Genomic DNA, 22,600 nt, shown 5'->3' on the forward strand with positions numbered 1-22,600 from the left:
GGGAATTGTTCATTTAAATTTGCAGCTCAGTCTTATATAATTTCTGGTGTAGGTAACTGGAAATAAGGCTGCAGAGAAGTCCATGTCAGTGCTATGCAGTCCGCTCAAATTCCATTAGGCTCCCACACACATGTAACGTGCAGTATCATATTATGGCATGCTTGCCAGAACCAACCAGTGTCTGAGTGTGCATGTTGATGCACTTCTAAGTAACATGTTGCAACAGAAAACAGCTGGGGACAGGGTGAGACTTCAGCATCATAAATTATACCCAGCCCTGGTTTCAGTTGAAGTCAGATGGTGGAGGTGGGGGGCAGTAAGTTAAACTTCAGCTGCAAAAAGGGTAGTTATTTTGAAGTGGGGCTGTAAAAAACACTCATCAGTAGGTAGGTATTTTTAAGCCACATGAGATGCCGTACAATAAACCATCTTTTAAAGCCTGATTTATGCTTTTGCATCGAGTCTTTGGCCTAGCTATGCCATTGTGGCTTGTTGTGCACAACACATACTTATGCACTGCTGAGTCCCTGTCCCTCTGCTGTGTGTCCTGCTTAATTGTTAACAGGAAACTATGGCAATTAAAACTGAACATATTATGTTGGAGTTTGAGCTGATAAATATTGAGCAGCAGTTAATTATACTACAGATATTGCAAAGAACAAAAGAGGGACATCAAAGGATACTGAAAGTATGGCTGCTGTAACAGCTGGGCCACTGAGAGGTACCTGGATGAGTAAAAGGAAGAGGGAATGCACATTGGATAATTTTGAATATTAGTAGATTGTATGAGTTGTATCGCCATCTGCATCCATTTATTTCAGAGTGAAATTAAAATGTACCGAAACCCTCTTTAATGTCAAAGTAAAAACAGATTTCTACAAAGTAGTGTCAATTAAATAAATAAATTTGATGTAAAAAATATTACTGCATAAATATTCACCCTCTTCAAGTCCGTATTAGTAGATACACCTTTGGCTGCAATCACAGCTCTGAGCCTGTGTGGATAGGTCTCAATCAGGCTGGACACTACAATTGTTCTCCATTCTTCTTTGTAAAACTGCTTTAGCTCTGCCAGGTTGCACAGGGATCAGGAATAAACAGCCCCTTTCAAGTCCAGCCACAAATTCTCTATTGGACTGAGGTCTGGGCTTTGACTTGGCCACTCCAGAACATTCACCTTGTTGTCTTTAAACCATTACTGTGTAGCTTTTGCTCTATACTTTGATAAATTGTCTTGCTGGAAAATAAATTTTCTCCCAAGCCATAGTTCTCATGCAGACTGAATAAGAAATTCCTCCAGGATTTTCCTATTTTTTGCTGCATTCATTCTACCCTCTACCTATACAGGCCTTCCAGGGCCGTCAGCTGAGAAGCATCCCAACAGCGTGATGCTGCCACCACCATGCTTCACAGAGGGGATGGTGTGTTCGTGGTGATGTGCAGTGTTTGGTGTCTGTGAAACATAATGTCTTTTCTGATGACTAAAAAGCATCATCACTAAAGAACTTTCTTTCACTTCACCACAGAGTCTCCCACATGTCATTAGGAAAACTCTAATCAAGATTCAGCCTGAGTTTTCTTCAACAGTGGCTTTCTTTTTGCAAGTGTCCCAAAAAGCTCTGAGTGGTAAAGAATCCGGGCAACAGTTGTTGTATGCAGAGTCTCTCCCATCTCAGCTGCTGAAGCTTGTAACTCCTTCAGAGTAGTCATAGGTGTCTTGGTGGCCTCCCTCACTAGTCTCCTTACGCAGTAACTCAGTTTTTGAAGACAGCCTGATCTAGGCAGATTTACAAATATGCAATATTTTTTTGTATCCATCCCCTCACCTATACTTTTCAAAAACCTTTTCTCTTAGTTGCTTGGAGTGTTCCTTTGTCTACACAGTGTAATGGTAGCCAGGAATACTGATTAACCAGTGACTAGACCTTTCAGATACAGGTGTCTTTATGCTACAATCTCTTCAGACACAGCCACTGCACTCAGGTGATTCTCATGTCATTACCTGTGAAACTACAGGCATTAATGGGCTGGACCTCTGATGTGTTAGGTCAGTCACTTCAAAAAGGGTGAATATTTATGCAGTCACTTATTTTACCTTACATATTTTTGTTTAATTGACATTACTTTGTAGTGAACTGTTTTCACTTTGACATTAAGGATGGTTTGTTGGTTAAAAAAAAAAAATCTAAATTACTGTGACTATCACTGTTTTATAAAATCAATAACAGGAAAAAACAACCAAGGTGGTTTATAGGCTTTTATAAACTTCTTAAGTAAACATCTTAGAATAATTAACACTTGGACATAAATTGGCATGGTAAAAACTAACCTTTACCACTGATTGGGGGTTTGAGAATCATTTATTTGACATTTATTTACTAATTTATTTCATAATAACCCAGACATCAAGGCAACAATGTCTTAGCATTTCAGTAACAGTTAATTTTCTGGACAGTTTCCCCTTGTCTGTTTACCCTGATGATGTATGCTTGGAGGCAAACTTTTTGAAGCAGCAGGTCATTCAAGTAAGGGTTGTTGCTTCATTTCAGTGACATAATCTTGAACTGGGGCCCTCCTCAGGATAGCATGACACTGCGTAAACTAAATGATGTGACATGTTTGTTCAATAGGGAATCAAATGACTTTCTTTTACTTTGGCTTTACAGATGTTTTCATCCATTCTGCTACCTCTTTTGCTGTGCCTGCTGTGCTCACCTATGAAACAACAAGAACAAACTCACAGTGTCCAAGAAGGCAAAACTTCCTGAACCTGGCTGTCAGGGTTATTATAGGTGTCTGGTAGAAGATGAAGGGTTGTCAAGCACCGTCTCACAGTATCAGAGGGTAAATGCTCTGCTACATCCTGTTGTCAGTGTGAAAAGTTCAGTCTCTCTCCCTCTTTTCTAATTTTGTGTATTTCTCGTGCACTCTTGCTTCACTTTGCACACACTCTTGGAGTTATCCATGTGTTTTGTTTTTTCCTGATGGAAGGATTCCTGCCAGAGGCTAAATTGCTTCTGCCCATCACAAAGATGAACAGGAGACATGTTCCCAGCCCCAAACTGTGTATGAAAAAAACACACTGTTAGGGATTTCATTATCTTGGTCTATTTAGGCATGTCTTGGTGAAATCATATGAAAAATAACAACAATAAGAGGATACATCAGAGGAAGAGGAGAACGGATCAAAGGCTCAAGCTAAAAGTGAGGTGTTTGAATAACAGGATTACGAGCCGCTCTTCTGAGGAAATATAGAAAAGGTGCACTGACAACAAGGTGGCACAAAAAATGTCTGATGTCTCCCTGGTCTCACAAGATAATTGCTCCAAAGAACAGTGAGTTTTATCACCAGAGTGCAATCAACATGGTGTGCATCAGCATAATGAATCTAACGTAAGCTCTTCAGCCTCTGTTATGTCATACATTAAAGTCCCTGAAAAGTGATCAAAAGAATATTTATTTTAGGTTTGTTGTATTACAGGCCACTGAGTTATGAACCACCAGGCTAAATTTCAGTCTTTAAAACCATGTCTATGTTTATGAAATATTAAGCTGCAAAATCTTGAAAAATGAGGCAGCAATGTCTGCTCTAAGAAGGCTTGAGCATGTCGGTTGAATGAGCTAAAGCCACTTCCACAAACAAGAAATGCGATCCACACCCTCAGCAGGTTGGATTTTTGATCCTGCTGCATCTGGTTCAAGTGAAAAATAGACAAGCATTCCAGCAATTAGACTACCTTGACCTAAGGGTGAACTCTGGTTAAAGCACAGCTGCCTGGCTTAGTGCCAGAGCAGAGGGACAGAAGTTGGGGATTAAATTTACTGTTTTCTGGCACAAATCTCTCTGTTACGATACTTTTAATGACCCATGGGCCACTGTGGCTGATAGATTTGGGAAATTTACCACACAAGGATCAAACACACAGCATGTAAATGGCTGTTCACTTTCAATGAAGGCAGTGACATCAGCTAGCAACAGACTGTACTGAGATGAACTGATCCGAGATTTTATATTGTTGTAGCGTTAAGGAGGTGGGGTATTACCCACAACAGCCAGTGATGTCGTGGGCTGCTATATTTGCTCTGCTTAAATTATACCAAGCCAGGAAAGAGATGAACAAATTTGTAACAGTCCAATTCCAAAAATATGTCACACATGGATCTCAGTGTTTTCACATGTTTACAGCAACTTTATTCCAACATATCTAGGGTGTTCAAACACTAATTTTAGATTTCACTTTACAGGAACATTAAGGATGGCTAAGTATTATAACTGCTTTCATTTATTCAAATTTTTACATAATTTCCACTCCATATCATCTTGATTAACAAACTCCTGCAGTTAAAATTACACTGCTTTCCACATTATTAAGCAAATGACATTTTTCTCTTATTTTCCTAAATATTAATGCAAATGACAGAAAATTTTTCAAGTCATCAGCTGTTAGAGCATAATTCAGATGTTTTTGAACAAAGTTCATAATGATAACCATTATTTAAAAAAAAAATAAAAACCTCAAAATGCACTTTTCAACATTATTAAGCATGACAGAGTTTTAAAACATTTTATTGGTTGTAAAGAATTGAAAATGGTTATTTGTTGAATTTGCAGCATTAGGTCATATTCACTGAAATCAAAAGCTATTTCAATCAAAAACATCTTAACAGGCCAAGTTACCTGTTAACATAGGAGCCCTTCTTTGATATCACCTTGACTATTCTTGTATCCATTGAACTTGTGAGTTCTTGGAGAGTTTCTGCTTGAATTTCTTTGCAGGATGTCAGAATATCCTCCCAGAGCTGCTGTTTTGATGTGAACTGCCTCCCACCCTCATAGATATTTAGCTTGAGGATGCTCCAAAGGTTCTCAATAGGGTTGAAGTCAGGGGAGGATGGGGCCACACCATGAGTTTTTCTCCTTTTATGCCCATAGCAGCCAATGACACAGAGGTATTCTTTGCAGCATGAGATGGAGCATTGTCATGCATGAAGAAAATTTTGCTACAGAAGGAGCTGCTCTTCTTTTTTTTACCATGTAAGAAAGTGGTCAGTCACTTTTTTTTTTTACCATGGAAGAAAGTGGTCAGTCAGAAACTCTATATACCTTGCCAAGGTCATTTTCACACCTTTAGGGGCCCTAAAGGGGCCTACCAGCTCTCGCCTCATGAATCCCGCCCAAAACATGACTCTGCCACCTCCTTGCTGACTTCTCAGCCTTGTTGCAACATGATGGCCATCCACCAACCATCCACTACTCCTCCATCTGGACCATCCAGGGTTGCACAGCACTCATCAGTCAACAAGACTGTTTGAAAATGAGTCTTCATGTGTTTCTGGGCCCACTGCAACTGCTTTTGCTTGTGAGCATTGGATCGGGCGGTCGAATAGTAGCAAGCCTCTGGAGGATTCTACACCTTGAGGTTGGTGGGACTCCAGAGGCACCAGCAGCTTCACATACCTGTTTGCTGCTTTGTAATGGCATTTTAGCAGCTGCTCTCTTAATTTGATGAATTTGTCTGCCAGAAACCTTCCTCATTATGCCTTTATCTGCAGGAACCCGTCTGTGCTCTGAATCAGCCACAAATTTCTTCACAGTACGATGATCATGATCAATTTTTCATGAAATATCTAATGTTTTCATTCCTTGTCCAAGGCATAACACTATTTGACACTTTTCGGCAGCAGAGAAATCCTTTTTCTTTCCTATATTGCTTGAAACCTGTGGCCTGATTAATAATATGGAATATGTGGAAAAGTGCATTTTGAGGTTTTTATTTTAAAAAAGAAATAACAGTTATCATTATGAACTTTGTTCAGAAACATTTGAATTATGCTTTAATGGCTGATGACTTGAAAAATACTATGTCATTTGCATTAATTTTTTGGAAAATAAGAGAAAAATGTCATTTTCTTAATAATGTGGAAAGCGGTGTACACCTGTTTTTCAGGGCCAGACAACAGGCACCACATAACATACTCACAGGCCACACAAACTCTTTAACTACAACATGCTATTCCTGTAATCCTGCCTGGATGGTTTGAGGCACACTTGAGTTATTTCACACAAGATGCACCTAAGATGACAAGTCCATTTTCAGGCCAGTGCACCTGTCCAATAAATGGCACGCACCAGCTTCCCAGCATGTCTGTACCAAAGCAGAAATGGTTTATGAAATCTGGCCCTTTTGTGTCATGACTGCTGTCCATCCTGCTGCTGCTGCTGCATGCTCAAAGTGCTGATCCTGCAGAGGGCCCAAGGGTACTCTCTAGCTTTAGCCTCAGTCCTCAGTGATCTTAATGTGGTCCGTACACGTGAGACTTCTCCAGTTTTCTTATTATTTAAATGTAAGCATCACCTGAGCCTTTAATAAAACTTTCAGTGCTTAGATTGCATATTTTTGAATGTGCAACAACTTTCCAGGAAAGAAACAGACAGCTGAATCATTGCTTTCAGAATGATTGCTTTCATTTTTTTGAAAAGATGTTTCAGCCATATACTGTTTGTTGAAGTCTTGTTAAAAAGAGCACACTGCCCTACAGAGTGAGCTACACAGTGAAGTGCTGGTAACTTATTTTCAATCATTAAACCTGCTGCTGTGGCTTGAATTTAGCACTTGGAAATCATCCAGCTACTCAGCAAGCCTCTCCGCCTGGGTCCACCTCAGGGACAGGAGCCGTCACTTCTGTTTACTTGAGAATAACAATAACGAAAGTAGATGTGTATGTATTTTACCCCAAAAAATAGATTGGAAAAATAAATAGCTGCGACAGCAAGCAGGGCCTGGTTGTTCAGATAACAAAAGAGACCTCTGTAAGAGGGCATTGTATCTGACTAGAGATGCACAAAGATGAAAGTGTAGCAGCATTGTATAATGGTTTATTTAAGGTTACTATCTGTGGAGAAATTGTTATCTGCTTCTCTTTTGATGGTTTTCCTCCTTGTTAAACAGTAAAATGTCAGTGTCACATGTTGAGATTAGAAAGAAGCCTTTGCTTTTTGATTCTATGGGGCTGACACCCAAAGTTGACATTTGAGGAAGAAAGGGATACGCTGTAGAGTGACAGAAAAGACAGGGAGTGGGGTGAGGGAAAGCAAACGGGGAGATGGTGCATGCAGCACGCTGACTCATGGCTGTCGTAGGTATTCCTAATGTCCGCAGTGAGACAATCGATCAAAGGCTTAATTTTCCCACTTACTTCCTTCAGCAGCGCTAACAGCAAGCAACCACCAGCTGGGCAGCAGCATCCCTGGCAGGCTCCCAGAAAACCCGGCTGGCCTGGCCAACAACACAACTTGTTCAGTGAGTGCAACAACATCACACCCGTGAATGTTTCTGTTCAACAACCTTCAGGAGAAATTCATTTTTAATATGAAAACACACCCAACAAACTGGTGTCTTATGTAAGTTCAAGTCAAAGTGAAACCATAATTGCTACCCCTAGTTTGAGGGCCAGAACACTTGGCAGTGTAAAATTTTAACATGGTATACCATATATCTTGCCAAACCTGCTGAAGACGCATTAGAACATCATGCAGTCTGCAATGTGTCTCTAACTGGCATCCAGCCGTCCACACAGCCACCCACTGCCAGCCCACGTCTCATCACACTCTCCCCACCCATATGCTCTCCACAGATACATCACAAGATGGATTGCTGACCGAGGTGAATGACATCTTGTGTGCTTAAGAAAGTGCTGAATCCCATCTATACTTTTGCCCTAGACAAGCTGGAGAAAATGGGGACTGCTGGGTAACGGGAGGTAAGATGAAAGCGGGAGGTAGGTGCAGTGAGGGAGTGATGGATGGGAGGGAGGCTTAGGGGCGTGCAGATGGATGCTGAGCCGTGTGCTCGCTGGAGGGGAATGTTTGTTCCCTGCTCACTACCTCTATCCATCTCTCTTTTGAACAGTCCCAGATGCACAGCCTCACCCTCCCTTCTCACCATCCATCTTATCTCAAACTCTTGGCTCTTCGCTTTTACATGGAGAATTATCTTTGTGCAGTCCCTCCAGATCGTCTGAAGGGAGTGTTATGTGGTTTTTGATGGAAGCTTTTCATGATGCAACAGCACAAGTTGCCTTCCAGAGATTCTTGTCATTACATAAGAGATATTGAAGGTGAGATAAAGACTTAGTTCTGACAGACTGCTATCAAACATCTAACAACAGGTCAGTCTCTCGTCTGTTTCATACCATCTATATAAAGTGCAGGAAGGACCTTGGTTTCTCAACAAATCTGGTCAACAGGGTGTGAGGCATCATTATCAGTATCTTCCTTCAAGCTACGATGTCTCAAGCTTCAAATTTTGTTATTACATGAACCACCCCTCAATAAAGACCAATCAAGGCTGCTGTGCAATCATCGCTTTTTAAAAGAAGAAGAAATCAAATTCAAGAGGGAAAGCTGATGAAAGGAGTAAGGATGAGTTAGAACAAGTGCAGTTGTTGAGGAAAATCAGTGATTATGAAAGATGTTAACCTGCCCAGTTGAGAAGAATAGCCATGATTGGTGGTTGTGATAAAATGAAAATAAGACCAGGATTAAATAGAAAGGCATATCAGCTTTCATTTTATTGCTATCATTATTTTCGTAACTCATACTTTCTCTGTATGTAGCCCAAGTGATTGGGCTTGATCATCAGTGCCTCCCTATCCATCTCTTTACTTCGACAATACTTGTCATGAAGGTAATGAATCGCCCAATTACAAACACCAAAGTAGCTTCTTTCCTACATGTTGCTGGGCTGATTTGTGTGGTGTTGGGAGTGTTGTGAATAAATAGTCTAGTCACAGTGCGAGGTCTGCAGCCGACTCTGTGCCTCTCTGGTGACAAAGCACCAGACCACCAGCTGTTGGTGTGATAACAAGCTTGACTGACTTTATAGCGAGGAAAAGCCTTGACCTGTGTCCACATGCACACAACCTGCATTGATGTGAAAAAAACCACAAACACTTAAATCTCAAATGCAGCTCAGATTGATAGAAGTTCTTATCTTTTCTTCTTTCATTGCACTTTTTTTCTTAAAGTTGCACAGTTCCAATTTTACTCTTAAGGATCAGTATTCTTGTCATGAGGAGTTTCACTCAATCTGGGAAAATAAGTTTTTAAATGTCTGCTGTGGAGAAGCTGTCTAAAGCTTGAGAAAAATAGCCCTGATGATGTAATAAGGATTATCTGAAATTGGGGTGGAGAGTTTGAAAGGCACTTACCAGACAAGGAAGGTCAAAGAAAAAGGCAGGATCCTTTTTTCTAGGAGTTTTACCATTACCAAATGCTAAAAATATTGGCCTCAGTTAAAAAGATTTAATCGTATCTCTTTCTTTTGACATGTGACTTTGTATAGATCAAGGCAAAGAATGCAATGGTAAATCCCTGGTGCGTCCGTATAGTGATATACAGACAAAGTTCACAGAGATCATATTATGGCACCAAGAATTGGAGGTCAAATACCCTTTCTCAATGTTTTGATCACTTGATATGCCGTTTAAACAGCCCAGCTAAGTAAGTGGCCTAAAGGGCTTGCAGGGGTGATTCTCCCTTATTTGCTGATTATAATGACAACGCTGCTTGTTGATTGCACTGCCAAATCAATATTGAGTTTTATGCTTTGTTATTTGGGCTTTTTTCTTGATTGTGACTCAAATTGATTCTAGTTTCACTGCCTGAGACGTAGATGTCCTCCAGAGTGAGCTAGATAGAGCTGGCTATCCAGATAAAATAAAACACCTAACCCTAGTCTGGCCTTTTTATGCCCTGCAGCATTTCAATTGTCATGATTGCTAGAAAGCCACAGTATGATACACTCCACAAATATCAATCAAATTTCATACTTTTATTACAATTATACTACAACAGGGGTCATTAACAATGTTTGCACAAGAGCCAGATTTATTCTTGATAGATACTTTAGGGGCTGCACTTTCAAACAAACTTGTATAAACATTTTTGGTCTGATTAACAAATTCTTGTTAAAATAGTTTATTTCATTGAAATGTACACAACTTGTGTACAAGAATGTGTATGTTTAAGAATAACTAATAAGAACGTGCTAATCATGCAGCATAATTGCTAATAATGGTTGATACATGGATTTCTGTTATTCCTGATTAAATTTTTCTGGTGTCATTTGTTTCCAAGGTTGCTTTAATAGCTGTGTGGACCAAAAAAAGAATTTAATTAATTATCAGAAAATATTTTTATCACTACATTTTGTGAATTTAATAAATTTCTGGGAGCCAGATGAGAAGCTTTGGGGGATGTAATGTGACCCTCGGCTGCCAGTTGATGATTACTGGACTCACTGCTTAAATTGCTTAATGTGAGGCAAATGTGTGCACATTGCCTTATAAATATACATGAGTAGCAGTGCATCACTGAGACCCTGTCTGTACAAGTATGCACTCATGTCTGATTGTCTGGATGACTATTTTTGCATTAACTATCTAAAGCTGCATCATATGAATGAGGAAAAACAAGAAAAAAATGTTAACTCACAGTACTTTTTTGCCTCAGTTTTTCCCTCATTATGGTTGGGTATTGTTTGGTTTTTTTCTGATACTGGTGCTAAACTGATACTTTTAATACAGTGCTGGTGCCTAAACTGGCCCTGAATCCATACTTTGAGGGGGATGGGGGGTGTTGAAAGTCAGCTGGATCATAAAAACTGTCTGGGTATCATAAATGATTTGCAGAAATATCTTTATAAGATGCCAAACATGGAATAAGAAAAGGAAACCAGGTGTAACTTAACACATCGTCACACAAATATTAAAATACAGTATTGATATCTGTGTTGTAATTCGGTCCGGTAGGTATTGGATGTTTTGGTACCAGTACCATGTCAGTATCAGTTTCAATTCTCATCCCTTTCCTCATAGCTCTTGATTTTAGATGTCAAGCTCACAATCTATTAAACCATATAAGTGCATGCAGTTGTGAATGTACTTTTCTCACTTTCTATTTACAACATCAATATAAAAGAAAAAATGTGTTTCCCTTTTCGGCATATTCTGTTATATTGACTAACACAATTCTTTGTAACTGTAAGTGCTTTTCCACTATTTGGAACCAGCTGGACTTTCCTTGAAGGTTTTTTGTTGTTGGTTCTTTTTTGTTGTTTTGTTTGTTCGTTTTCAATTAGGTATTGTACCTGATCCCTGGTAGTGAGCTTGAAACTTGTCCAAAACTGAAATGTGATGTCAAGACACTGACAATCACTGATTGTCAGAGAGTATCGTCACTTGGAGTGGGATGTTCAACGCAGGAATCCACCCCTCTTGTCGTCGGTGTCAAATTTGTATATAGGGGCTCATGGAAACCCTTCTACCTGTCCAGAGAGTACCCTTGCCATGCTTACTTACTACATTACTCCTCCCTACAGGGGTAGGCTTTATTTTTTCAATAGATTATTTTCCCATGCCCCTGGTAAATGCAAGGACATTCAGAGCAGACCTGGGTTGTGTCAATCCTTCCTATCTGATGGTGCCCTCAGGTGGCTTACTCATCATATCTATGCCTTACTTCACCCTTAATTTTTGGCCAAAACCTGCCTAAAATTTCTCTACTGTGAGGGAAAAATGTGATAGCCTGATTAGAATTACTATCCTTTTATGGGAAAAATATTACAGTGTTATTATTCTGCATATTATGCATCATGTGGGCTTCGGGCGTAAATGTTTACATACTTCAAGTCCCACTCTTCCTTTGCTAAGTAACCTGACACACTAGATAGATTGTGTCATATGTCCATGGCATAGGACAAATATCACATCCATCTTGGCAACATCCCATACATGATGTTTGGGAAAAGCTGAGCCTTTGAATGTTTTGTCTACAACAGCTATAATGAGCCAATCAGAGCAATGAAATATATAGCATATAGCTTACATATAGCTGTCGCTATAGGTGCATCCATACTCATTTCTCTTCTAGCCAGCATTGTTTACAGGCTTGCGGTACTAACTTAACCATGCTTGTAACTGCCTTGTTCTCCTCGTCATTCAGTGACCAGGAAACATTCACACTGAAGCTTTGCAAGATGGATCCATGATTACAGACCACAGGTTACCAAAGGATACCTTTAACAAGGCATCAGGGAACGATGACAATATTTAACAAGAGCTTATTTTTATCAAATCTTCATTCAGCAGATGAAAGCAAGCTGAGAGAAAAGCTCCCTACCTATAAACAGAACATCCTGATGTGGTTTCTGCTCTGAGTTCATGGATTACTGAGCCGAGAGGTGATGAGGAGGTGAGAAAACTTGAAAAACAGATTAGCCAGCAATGGAATAACATGAGAGGAGTAAGTGGCCCTGATTGGGTTACTAGAAAAAGAAAGACTTAAGTTGTCTGCAGCAGGTTAAAATGATTAAGCTATTTCAGTCCAGAAGGCAATTAGAGCTCAATTAATGCCATTTATCTCCCTCAGACAGGACATCATTGGCCTAGAGAGAGGAGGGCACTACTGCAGGCATCTGTAGTTTAACAGCTAATGACAGACAGGTGTCTAACTGGAGGGATAGGAGACCAACATATACACATAAATACAGCCAAATATTCAGAAACTCATTTAAAATACTTACATTTAAGGGGCTTCATTAGAACACCACACGGGATTAAGTAAATGGGACTCATTTACACCTACAGCTAATGTCAGTCAGCTGCCAAGTACAGTAATAAAGCAAATGTGTCCAGCATGTAAAATATACAAGTAATTAAACTGAAACATATTTAAACACATATTAAATATGCAAGACAGCAGCTGTATTGCTGCTAAATATTTATGATTGTCCACACTGAGTCTATATAGTCATTGTTTACTGGTTTTCTCTTCTCTCTCCTGCCTCCTGATAGCCTATTTCAGCCTGGTCACTCCACTCTGCTCTTCTAATGATTTATTGTCCTGTTTTCTCTGGATTTGAACCTGATGTGTCTTACATTTTCACCCTCATCATCCTGCTTTTGTCCTGCCTGTTTCAGCTCTATGTGTCTGTACACATTAAGGAAAGTCTTTATTTGTGATTAGCTAGAAAATCAAATATGCACCGGCTTACATTTACAATTAAGATTATGGGATTATGATCAGATTGTCAACTTACTAATCAATCTAGATCTGTGTTAATCTGTATAATATAGATTTTATCTACAATTATAAAAAATTAAGAGCACAGGGACTTTTTAAGTGTTCCAATTAAAGTTACAAAGCTACTTAAGCCAGCTGTGATCACATCAGAGTGCGATTAATCAACATATATTATCAACATATATTTTTATTCACGTTTTTCACCCTTGTAATTTATTTCTCAAAATGAATCATAAATACTGACAGCACTAGTTATTTTGTAAAATTCTGCTTTCATGTCTTTGTAAAATTAGAAAATTGTAAAAAAGCATCCATGACCCGCACCTGATGATACGAGTCATGGATGTAGTGTCATCATACATCCCTGGATTCGTCTAACTTTTTACAAACTGTATTTATTGCAAAATTAAAAACTATTTAGAGTAAACTAGTAAACATTTCATCCTCTTGTATGGAGGCTTGTCTACAATGCTCATGTCTTCAAAACATTTTGATGTGGTCAGATGAAGTGTAAGATGGCTATCAGCTCCCATCATATCTACCTATGTGCCTTTCTGAAGAGCTCAGTGACGGATGATGGCAGTGATGGATGCCACGTTTGCAATAAGACAGTTTGTGAAATATCATCCCTGCTGGATATTCCACAGTCAAGCATAAGTGATATTATTAGAAAGTGGAAGCATTCAGGAACAACAGCAACTGAACCATGAAGAGGAAGGGGAAGATGTAAAATCATAGAGGGGAGTCAATGACTGCTAAGGCGATTGGTGTGTTAAAGACACTAGTTTCAGAGTTCTGAGCTTTCACTGGTATTGATGTAAGCACAAAAACTGTGTGGCGGGAGCTTCATGGAATGGGTTTCCATGGCCAAGCAGCTGCATGCAAGCCTCATATCACCAAGTCCAATGCCAAACACCTTGCAACTTGTCTATATGGCTTGGATAGTTACAGTCAGTAGTGTAGTGCAGGGTATACACAGGAATATGGAGTATACCCACTTCTAAATCCCCTCTGATACTCATCATCAGTGATATGCTGTATTTTTTCTAGGATGGCTAAGGCATGACCAATCTTACTCTGCCTCTAATTGGCTGGTACTCAGTATTGCCTTCATACATTGCCTTCATATGTTCTTATCTAACGATAAGAACATATGATGAGCCAATGAGAGGCAGATTATGGCGGCTCATACTTTGAGGTTCCCTAGGATTACTATTGACAGCATTACTTTCTATCAGTTTTCTTCTCTCATCATCATTTTATGGTGATTGTTACTATAAAGTCAAGAAGTGATGTGTCATTGTACAAATACATATGATCTGCTTTTAGGTTAAATGAATATGAAAGAACAGTTTACAGTGTATGCCATTTATCCTTTGCTGGATGGGTCTTTAAAATAAATATGGGGCTTAAATTAAGAGTAGCCATTTCTGCAGGCAGCCCTACACTGCTGGTTCCAATAGGATTAAGACAAACTAGCCTTGTAAAATTAAATGCTCTGTATAGGCAGTATGCGATCTTTTGTGTGGTGGGGTGCATGTGTGCTTTTGCATTTCTATTTGTATTTGTTCACATTGTGGTGAGTCTAGTGTCTGCTGGATGAATGTTTTACTGACTTGCATCTTATTCGTGATAGTGGAAATGATTTTCATGCTTGTGTTTTTAAACTTGGTTGAGCTTACCTTGCCATATGTTATGTATTTATTTAACCTTTGATTAAGCAGGTTAGTCCTACTGAGATCTGAGATCTCTTTATATAGAGACCTGACCAAGAGTTAGAAAATGTGCTCCACAGATTGAACAAATATTGCAGTTTCTGTTTGTAACATGAGTAATTCTCCAAAGCTATTTAAAACAATTAAATAGAATGGATAAAGTGCTCATTATTGGAGGCTTTTGGCATAAATCTGATTGTATGTACTTAGTGCCGTGAAATTTTTATTCAGCATCTGCAGTTCTTGCAGTTTTCTTGCAACCTTTTGCTGGCATCCTTTCATTTTAAAGTCACTTTAAAAACTGATTTACATAACAGCATGAGGAATCTGAAATGTCAGCAAGAAATACAATATAACAGAAATTTTAAAATGCATAGTCAATCCTTGACAATTTCAGAAATCAGACAATCAACACAGTGGCTGTGTCAATATTCCCCCCAGGTTGAAGGTCTTGGAGCCATTCAGTGATATTAAAAACAATTCAAAAACAGGCAGGTTTCTTCAATGCAACTTTATCAGAATGTAGAGGTTCTTACATAAATGCTATGCGCTCCTCCCACGCTGTTATTGTCCTGTGATAACTTCAACACGATTCCGTCCAGTTTCTCTTCAGCACCTCTAAAATCTAGACGAGACCCTCAATCACCTCATCATATCAGAGGCTACAGTACTCCTGAAAACAGCATGACAGCCTACCTCAACTACACTGCAGCTTTGCGCCTGAGAGTGACACACGTGGTGGAATATTTCCCTCACCAGCAGCATCAAAGCTTCTCTATAAATACATGCGCGCAGATGCACACAACACACAAAGAACCACATGCAAAGCAAACACAGACTGCCTCCATGAGAGTGAATGGGAATAGGAAATGTGTTAAAACAGTTGTCCCTTTGGGATTCTCAGCAGGAAGCATACATGGAAACAAACACACGTGTGTTTAAACACACAGTAGAATAAAAACATAACAGGGAAGGCTGGCTTCAACTCGGTCTTTTTAATCATCAGCATGTTTATGCTCTGATCAAAACAGTTCACTCAGAGGTGAGTAGTCCACAGTAAAGCTGAAACAACATGAGGTAGGAAGCACTTCTAATTGGCTTGGTGCGACACAGCTTCAAACATTAACTTGACAGAGGCCTTACTATTTGAGAAAATTTTATTTTTCTGGTTTCCTTGAGATTATTTCATTCTCTTTTGCTACATTCTAAGTATTTCATATTCAGTTTTTATGATTCAACATCTCAGTTACATCTTCCAGATTGTAGTCACATTTTTCTTGATTAAAGCTCCTGTGAGAATCTTTTGGGTTGTGATGATTCTGGCACCCCCTGTGGACAAAATTATCAGTCTAATTTCTTAGCTGAAAGTAGGGGTTTTTAACACCTGCTGTTTTATAAGGGTAAAACGTGTCATTCATAGAGAATCTTTGCAAATAAGTAGGTGCAAAAAGACTGACATGGAGGTGTGCGTTTTCACAGTGCAGTTTCAGAGCATGATATTTACACTCCTGGGACATCTTGCCTTCTCTATGAGCATGCAGCTGGGGAAAAAGTGATACTTCCTCTGTACCTCTGGCTTTGGAGGCAGTTACAGGGGTGAGACAGGACCGGCAGAGCCAGCAGAGGAGCACAGATGACTGATATATCGTGTTGTGCTCTATCGCACTGCTGAAATTAACTGACTGGGACGCCAAATATTACTCCGTGTTGAAAACAATATGAATGACTGCTGTAATTACAGCTTCACTTCATTACATCCCTGTCAAAGAAACTGTCACAGTTCAGCTATTCAAGTAATCCACTGTAAGTTACTTTATCATTGAAATAATCCATTACTGTTAAACAGTTGCCTTTTTCCCGTTGGCCTTATATTGCCCCCTATGTCCAGTTGCCATTTGTATCCAACTTCAGGGCAGGCAGCTATTTAACAGCAGAAAGTAAACCTAGAGTTGTGGCAACAAGCATGTGTAGAAAGCTAATTCACCTAACTTGTAAAAAAAAAACAAAAACAAAAAAAAAAGGTCGAGATCATGATCAGCCATGAAACATACTGTAGATTTTACGCTCTGGGTGAAGGGTGTTTACCAATCAAGACTGGTGATGTAATGGGCTCATATATTTTCCCTCAAATAAAACCAAGCCAGGAGAGTGGTGAGCAACTTTCTAACAGTCCAAATCAAAAATTACGGCACACGCAGGTCTCAGAGTTTTCACATGTTTACAGCAACCTTACTCTAACATATCATGTAATTGTGTTAAGACACAAAGCTTGGATTTCACTTTACAGGGACTTTAAGAGCCCATTTTGTATTGATATCATTGTGCCTTTGCCTGGTTCAGTGTTAGATTATTACTATGTTAAAGAGCTATAAAGGTTATCACGTATGTTATCACAAAACTGATGTGGTTTTTTTCTGATTATTTTTACATCATTTTGCCTTTATTTTGACAAGACTGAAGAAGGGAACCATGGGTAGAGATAGTGAGGGAAGACCAACGACAGTAGAAAATATTGGACAAAGCCTGAATGATTACTGAGGCAGCCGCCATATTGAAAACACTCCCTCAAACTAACTTTAGATCAACCTGGTAACAACCAAAGCCATGAGGAGTCAGAGTGATGAAGGTGCTGCAGCACCCCTAAAATCATGCACAATTCAGACCATCAGCCTTTAGAAAATTTAAACTCATATTTGTTTTGTTTTGTTTTTTCTTCCTTTTTAATGGGAAATTAAGATTTAGAAAATCACTACATTTTATTTTTTGATCAGTTCACTTTAGTAAGCTGTAACATGTTACCAAGACTTCCTGCAGAGCAACACACCTCAAAACAGGTGTGAGTTTACTGCTAGTACACACCTTTACTCCCTATTTTCAACTTTAAGGAATCAGAGGGGTCTGATCACTCAGTTTACTAGTGAGGACTGCAGCTTCTGTCAACAGATTGATGCTGCTTCTGAAGGCAGATCCAACATACATTTTCATGCTTGTCTGCTCATCACTGATTGAATGTGTCCTCACTGTTCTTTAATAAACTATGAACTGGTCATAGGACATATCTGTGTGAACATCTGGTGTGAAGTTTGTTGTCTATTTTAATAGTCTGAAATCCTTTTGAGCTGCTGCAAAAAACCCTCTAAGATTAAAAAAATCTGTATTTTAAAGTGAATTGACAGAATATCAATTTAACAGGATTTTAGATGTTATTCTAAATAAAGACTTCTCCCAGCACATCCAACTACACCTGACTTTCAGTGCCCAACAGTGAGGTAAAGCTGCGGCCTGTATACTCCCTTGTTTGGTTATGGAGGCAAGTCAGTCAGTGGAGAAGTCCCTTTATTCCTTTGGGAATCAAGATATTCACCATCAAGCCAGCAGCAAAGTTGCCCATTCTGCCACCGTGGATGTTTTTTAAAATCCTTTTTAAAGAATCCAGCTATGTCCCTCTTTGTATTAACACATCTACTTTATGTGTAGTTTAGAGGATTAAATGGGCCCACGCTACGTATTTCCTTTGCAATTCTACTCACTGACTCCAACTTGTGGTCATCCGTAAGGTGAAACATAACAGACCATTTGTTCATGTGATTTCGATTTCCAACATTTTTCCATTTCTCTCAATAAAGAAAAATTGTGAATTACTGCGGCAGGGGAAAAAACTTTTGCTTCACGCTAACATCATAATTCTCTATCCCATATCAGGATGCGACTGAATTCACTTCTCATTCGTACTGTGCCAGGATACACTTGGATCATGCCTGAGAACACCACCGGAGGTATATTTGCACTCACACTGACGCAAATGAAACAGACTTCAGGCTTAAGTGTACTCAGATCCGTATCAGGCCCCTGATGTGAAAGCACCATTAGATTGTCAGACTTACACTTTGATATGAAATATAGCATGATTTGTCAGTCGATATTATGTGCTTTCATATCATCTTGAAAGTTTGAAGTTTATATTTAGACATTTAAACGAAAGGTTGGAAGGCATGATTGGATTAAATAAACATGTTGGCTAACGTACATATAAACATTTGAATGGCTAAACAAGTTAGCATTAGCTCATTGGGTTCATACATCTTTTTACTAAAATATTTTTTCCAACACCTCTGCCAGTAACAGCTCCAGAGAGGCCAGCCCCTTCACTTATTTCTAGTTATGCAATATTAGTGCTGCTTTTGTCTGACCCTAAAAGAAATTCCAAGTTGGTGCATGGACAAAAAACTGACAAACTTATACTCTTCCAGTGGCTACAGGTTGTTTTAACAGGTCTCTATCCATCTTTAAAAATGTTCACCTAAGCAGGGCATCCACTGTGTGATTTCAAGGGGACTCTATGACAGTCGTGGCAGAATGTCAGCTCACACTGTGCGACCAAATCGCTTCTCTGATGGTCGCTCACAAACTGAGTGCTCACACTGTAAGTGTCAAGTCAGGAAGGACTGTCACAAAAATCTGGAGTTTACTTTGTCTTGCATACTAGTCTCACATGCCATCCGTGTTAGCTGGAGGTCTGTGGATAGGAATATTTCCTGTTTGTTTATTTCCTTTCTTAAAGCGGGGCTAGGGGGCATTAGAAAGTCATTCCTGCTGTTGTCATGATGATTTAAGATGCAAAGGAAAAGAAATCCACCAAAGTTGAGGATTCTGCTTGTAGCTCTGCTCTCACTGTGGGAGGGTCTGGAGTTGTAGACCAAGATATCAAATTCCAAGTGGGTCATGCAAATCCAAATTCTTTGCTAAATCAGATGATTCAGCCCTGCTTTACTTGTGTTGGACACTAGGAGGCATCATCGATATTTTTATACGAACATCAGTCGCATACACTTTTGGAAAATACTCATTAAGCTTTCTGACAAACACCTACAACATGTCGACATGTAGTTATATCAGTTATGCTCTTTAGAATGGCTAGCTCCATTCACCCCCATTTTGTGCGCGCCTACTACGGTGTCAACTATTCAGACTGTTATCTTGTTTGAACCAGGTTGTTAACATGTTTGTTGCTCATATAAAAGGAAGCATTTTAAAATTGATTTTTTGATGCGACTTCCAGTGCTTCTGCAGCCAGCCTCTAGTGGACACACAAGGAACTGCAGTTTTTTTGCACTTCTGCAGTGGCTTCATATTTCAGCTACGCAGGTTGCTGCAAACAGTGCTAGCAATCAGGATTTGAACCTGCAATCTGTGTACTGAAGACCGTAGCGTCTGTGAGCCCCTTCTCTACTAGCTGAGCTAAACCAGCACCCATGTCACAATTTGCTTTTAAATGTGACTTTAGCCGACATCAGTACTGTTGGCCACTCTATCAGACACATGAGGAGGCTTACATAAAAACTTCTACTAGACAGAAATAATCCGTCTTTTTGCTAATGTCTGCATTTTTAGTTCATAGAGAGGCATCAGCCTGTTTCATAACCTGCTAAAAACTTCTCACAAGAGCTTTGAAGAATATGCATTATGTCCATTGAAGATATGCTGAAATTACATAACAATACAAATACATACTTATTGCTAATTACTGTAAAATTAAGACAGTGTGAGAAACTGGAAAAAGATGGTTATACACTTGAATATGAGTTAGTATGCAATGAAAACAGTGATGAGGGAGGATGAAGGTTATGTAAGAAAAGTAAAGAATACTGTCTGCATTACAGGAGTGTTTAAAAACTTTAAGAACAGCTTTGCTGATCCTAGTCATCCAGTTTGTCTAGGTTACAAAAAATCTCAGTCTTTTCATTAATGTGATAAAAACAGTTGTGCACATTATAGGTGCCACCGTATCACCCTCCACCAAACATGTTCCTAAAAGCTGCAATAACAAGAAAGCAGGGATCGAAAGTGTTTTGTCACACTTGTCATGACAGGAATGGATCACAAACAAGTCCGCGTATGGATATCCAAACCCTTAACCTAAGCACTGAAGGAGAAGGAGAGCTTTGTAAACACATTACCACGCTGATGAACCAAACACATCTCAGATTTGAGATTTACATAACTGCAAAAGACAGGCAGAGAAAATGCAAATGTCCTGTCACCCTCTAAAAAAATACATAATTTTCCACTCCTGGCTGTTTTCCCAGTCTTTCTAATGAAGGTAAATAAATGCAGAGCAGCCCTGATAAACAATCCTTTGAAATCCTGCTCTCATGGGGTTATGCCAGTTCAGGTCTGACTGCTCACGTGCTGCGTGGAATAACTGTATCTGATTATAACATTAGACTTCTCAACATGAGTTGTTGAGTGGAGTATTGCTTAAAAACAACCAGACGGGCCACCTGCGTGTCAAGCGTGGCGCATCCATGTGACTGAAGCGCATCAACAATCAGTGTGGGTCCCTGGGAGATGCATGGGAGTCTTGGAGGATGAAGATTACTATGAGCCTGGACACATCAAAACAAGTCACTATAAAGATGCGTCTCCTCAACAGCGTATGTGGGTGTCATTTTCCTCCCTGTTTGAGTTTAAAGGCACTGATTTAAGATTTCTAAATGGTCAGGATTTTGCCACAAACGCATAGAGCCTTTCCAAAAACGCAAACAAGGCAGCGAAATCATGAGTCCGGAGGATGTTTTCTGGACCCTTATAAGTCCTGGTCTGACATGCGGGTGATTTGTTTTGTCGCTGTAACAAAACAGGTTAGGACAGTCCTGCCAAACATATGTATAATTTTGCACCAGACCATCCATTTCAGATCCAAGATCGCTTTCAAATCAATGGAAACGGATGATGCGCACAACTGTTTCATTTGTAAAGACACATTCAACAGTGATAACGAACATTTCTTGATATAAGAGATGAAAAGTGCTTAATTGAAGAGTTAAACTTACCAGTTGAGTAAGTGGGAATTCCCTTTACATCCTACTGCAGGTGTCGGTGCGCTGCGCTATACCTCCAACACTGGACCCGGATTCACTCCAGCGCTCTCCAGGACAGCCGGCTGTCAGCCAGAAACGTGACCAGAATAATTTGCCTCCGTTTTGTCATAAATATTACAGCGGGAGGGGGGAAAGCCCTCCACGGCTGCAGAGCCAGAGCAGCAGCAGTAGCAGAGGTTAAAAAGCAGGAGATAATATCACAGTGTTTGGGCGTTTTCTCTCTTGTTTTTAATCCCCACACTCAACACGGCGCGTTACACCTGTCCACTTGTATGCAGAGGACTTACACAGCATCCCACACCCGGAAAGACCAAACGCATGATTATGCGCTCACCGCTCGCCGGAGCGCAGTCGCTCCATCCCAGCGACCAATACGGTGATCTGCAGGAGGAGCAGGGGGGGAAGGGGGGGGTGGAGAGGGATTTTTGTAGGAAGGGGGAGGAGACAGGGATGCGGGAGGAGGACTGGGTGGGGGGCGGGATGGGTAGTCTTTCACAAGGACGACCTCGGATTCCTCAAGGGTGAACACCTCCTCTGTAGTCATTCAACGAGATTTCCCAATTACTTCATCCTTCCCCTGAAAGCAAATTCTTACACCCTTCACCTGATGTAACTCAAAGGAAAACGTCTGGATTCAGGCTTTCCTTGGTAAATTCTGCCCCCCCCCCCGAGGAGCAGGCATGTGTCTCTGCTTCACAGTGAGTGCCAGGCTCTAAATTTCAATGTGTCGACTTCATCGCTGCTGGTTTAAGGGCAGATTCATGAGGCTCGTAGCCATATTTTAGCTCCAGGATGAACCATCTCCTTGTGAGGTGCATCCTACCCACTACCTGCTGTGGTTACTGTACGAGCACTCTGTCACTTTGAGTTGTGGGCAGGGATCAAGGTCACTGGCTGTTAAATTTGTGACCTTGGGAGCA

General features: G+C 40.0%; 1 protein-coding gene across 1 annotated transcript in view; it reads right to left on the reverse strand.

Annotated features, from left to right (window-relative positions):
- LOC121507224 (G-protein coupled receptor 22-like) overlaps positions 1 to 21,765 on the reverse strand; it is a 28,284-nt gene extending 6,519 nt beyond the window's left edge. The window contains exon 1 of the mRNA XM_041783437.1: positions 21,633 to 21,765. The gene's annotated coding sequence lies outside the window, so the exon portion shown is untranslated. The remainder of the gene's footprint in view (positions 1 to 21,632) is intronic.
- Between the last annotated feature and the right edge of the window lie 835 nt (positions 21,766 to 22,600).

This window comes from Cheilinus undulatus, linkage group 3, assembly GCF_018320785.1.
Source record: "Cheilinus undulatus linkage group 3, ASM1832078v1, whole genome shotgun sequence".
Taxonomy (NCBI): Eukaryota; Metazoa; Chordata; class Actinopteri; order Labriformes; family Labridae; genus Cheilinus; species Cheilinus undulatus.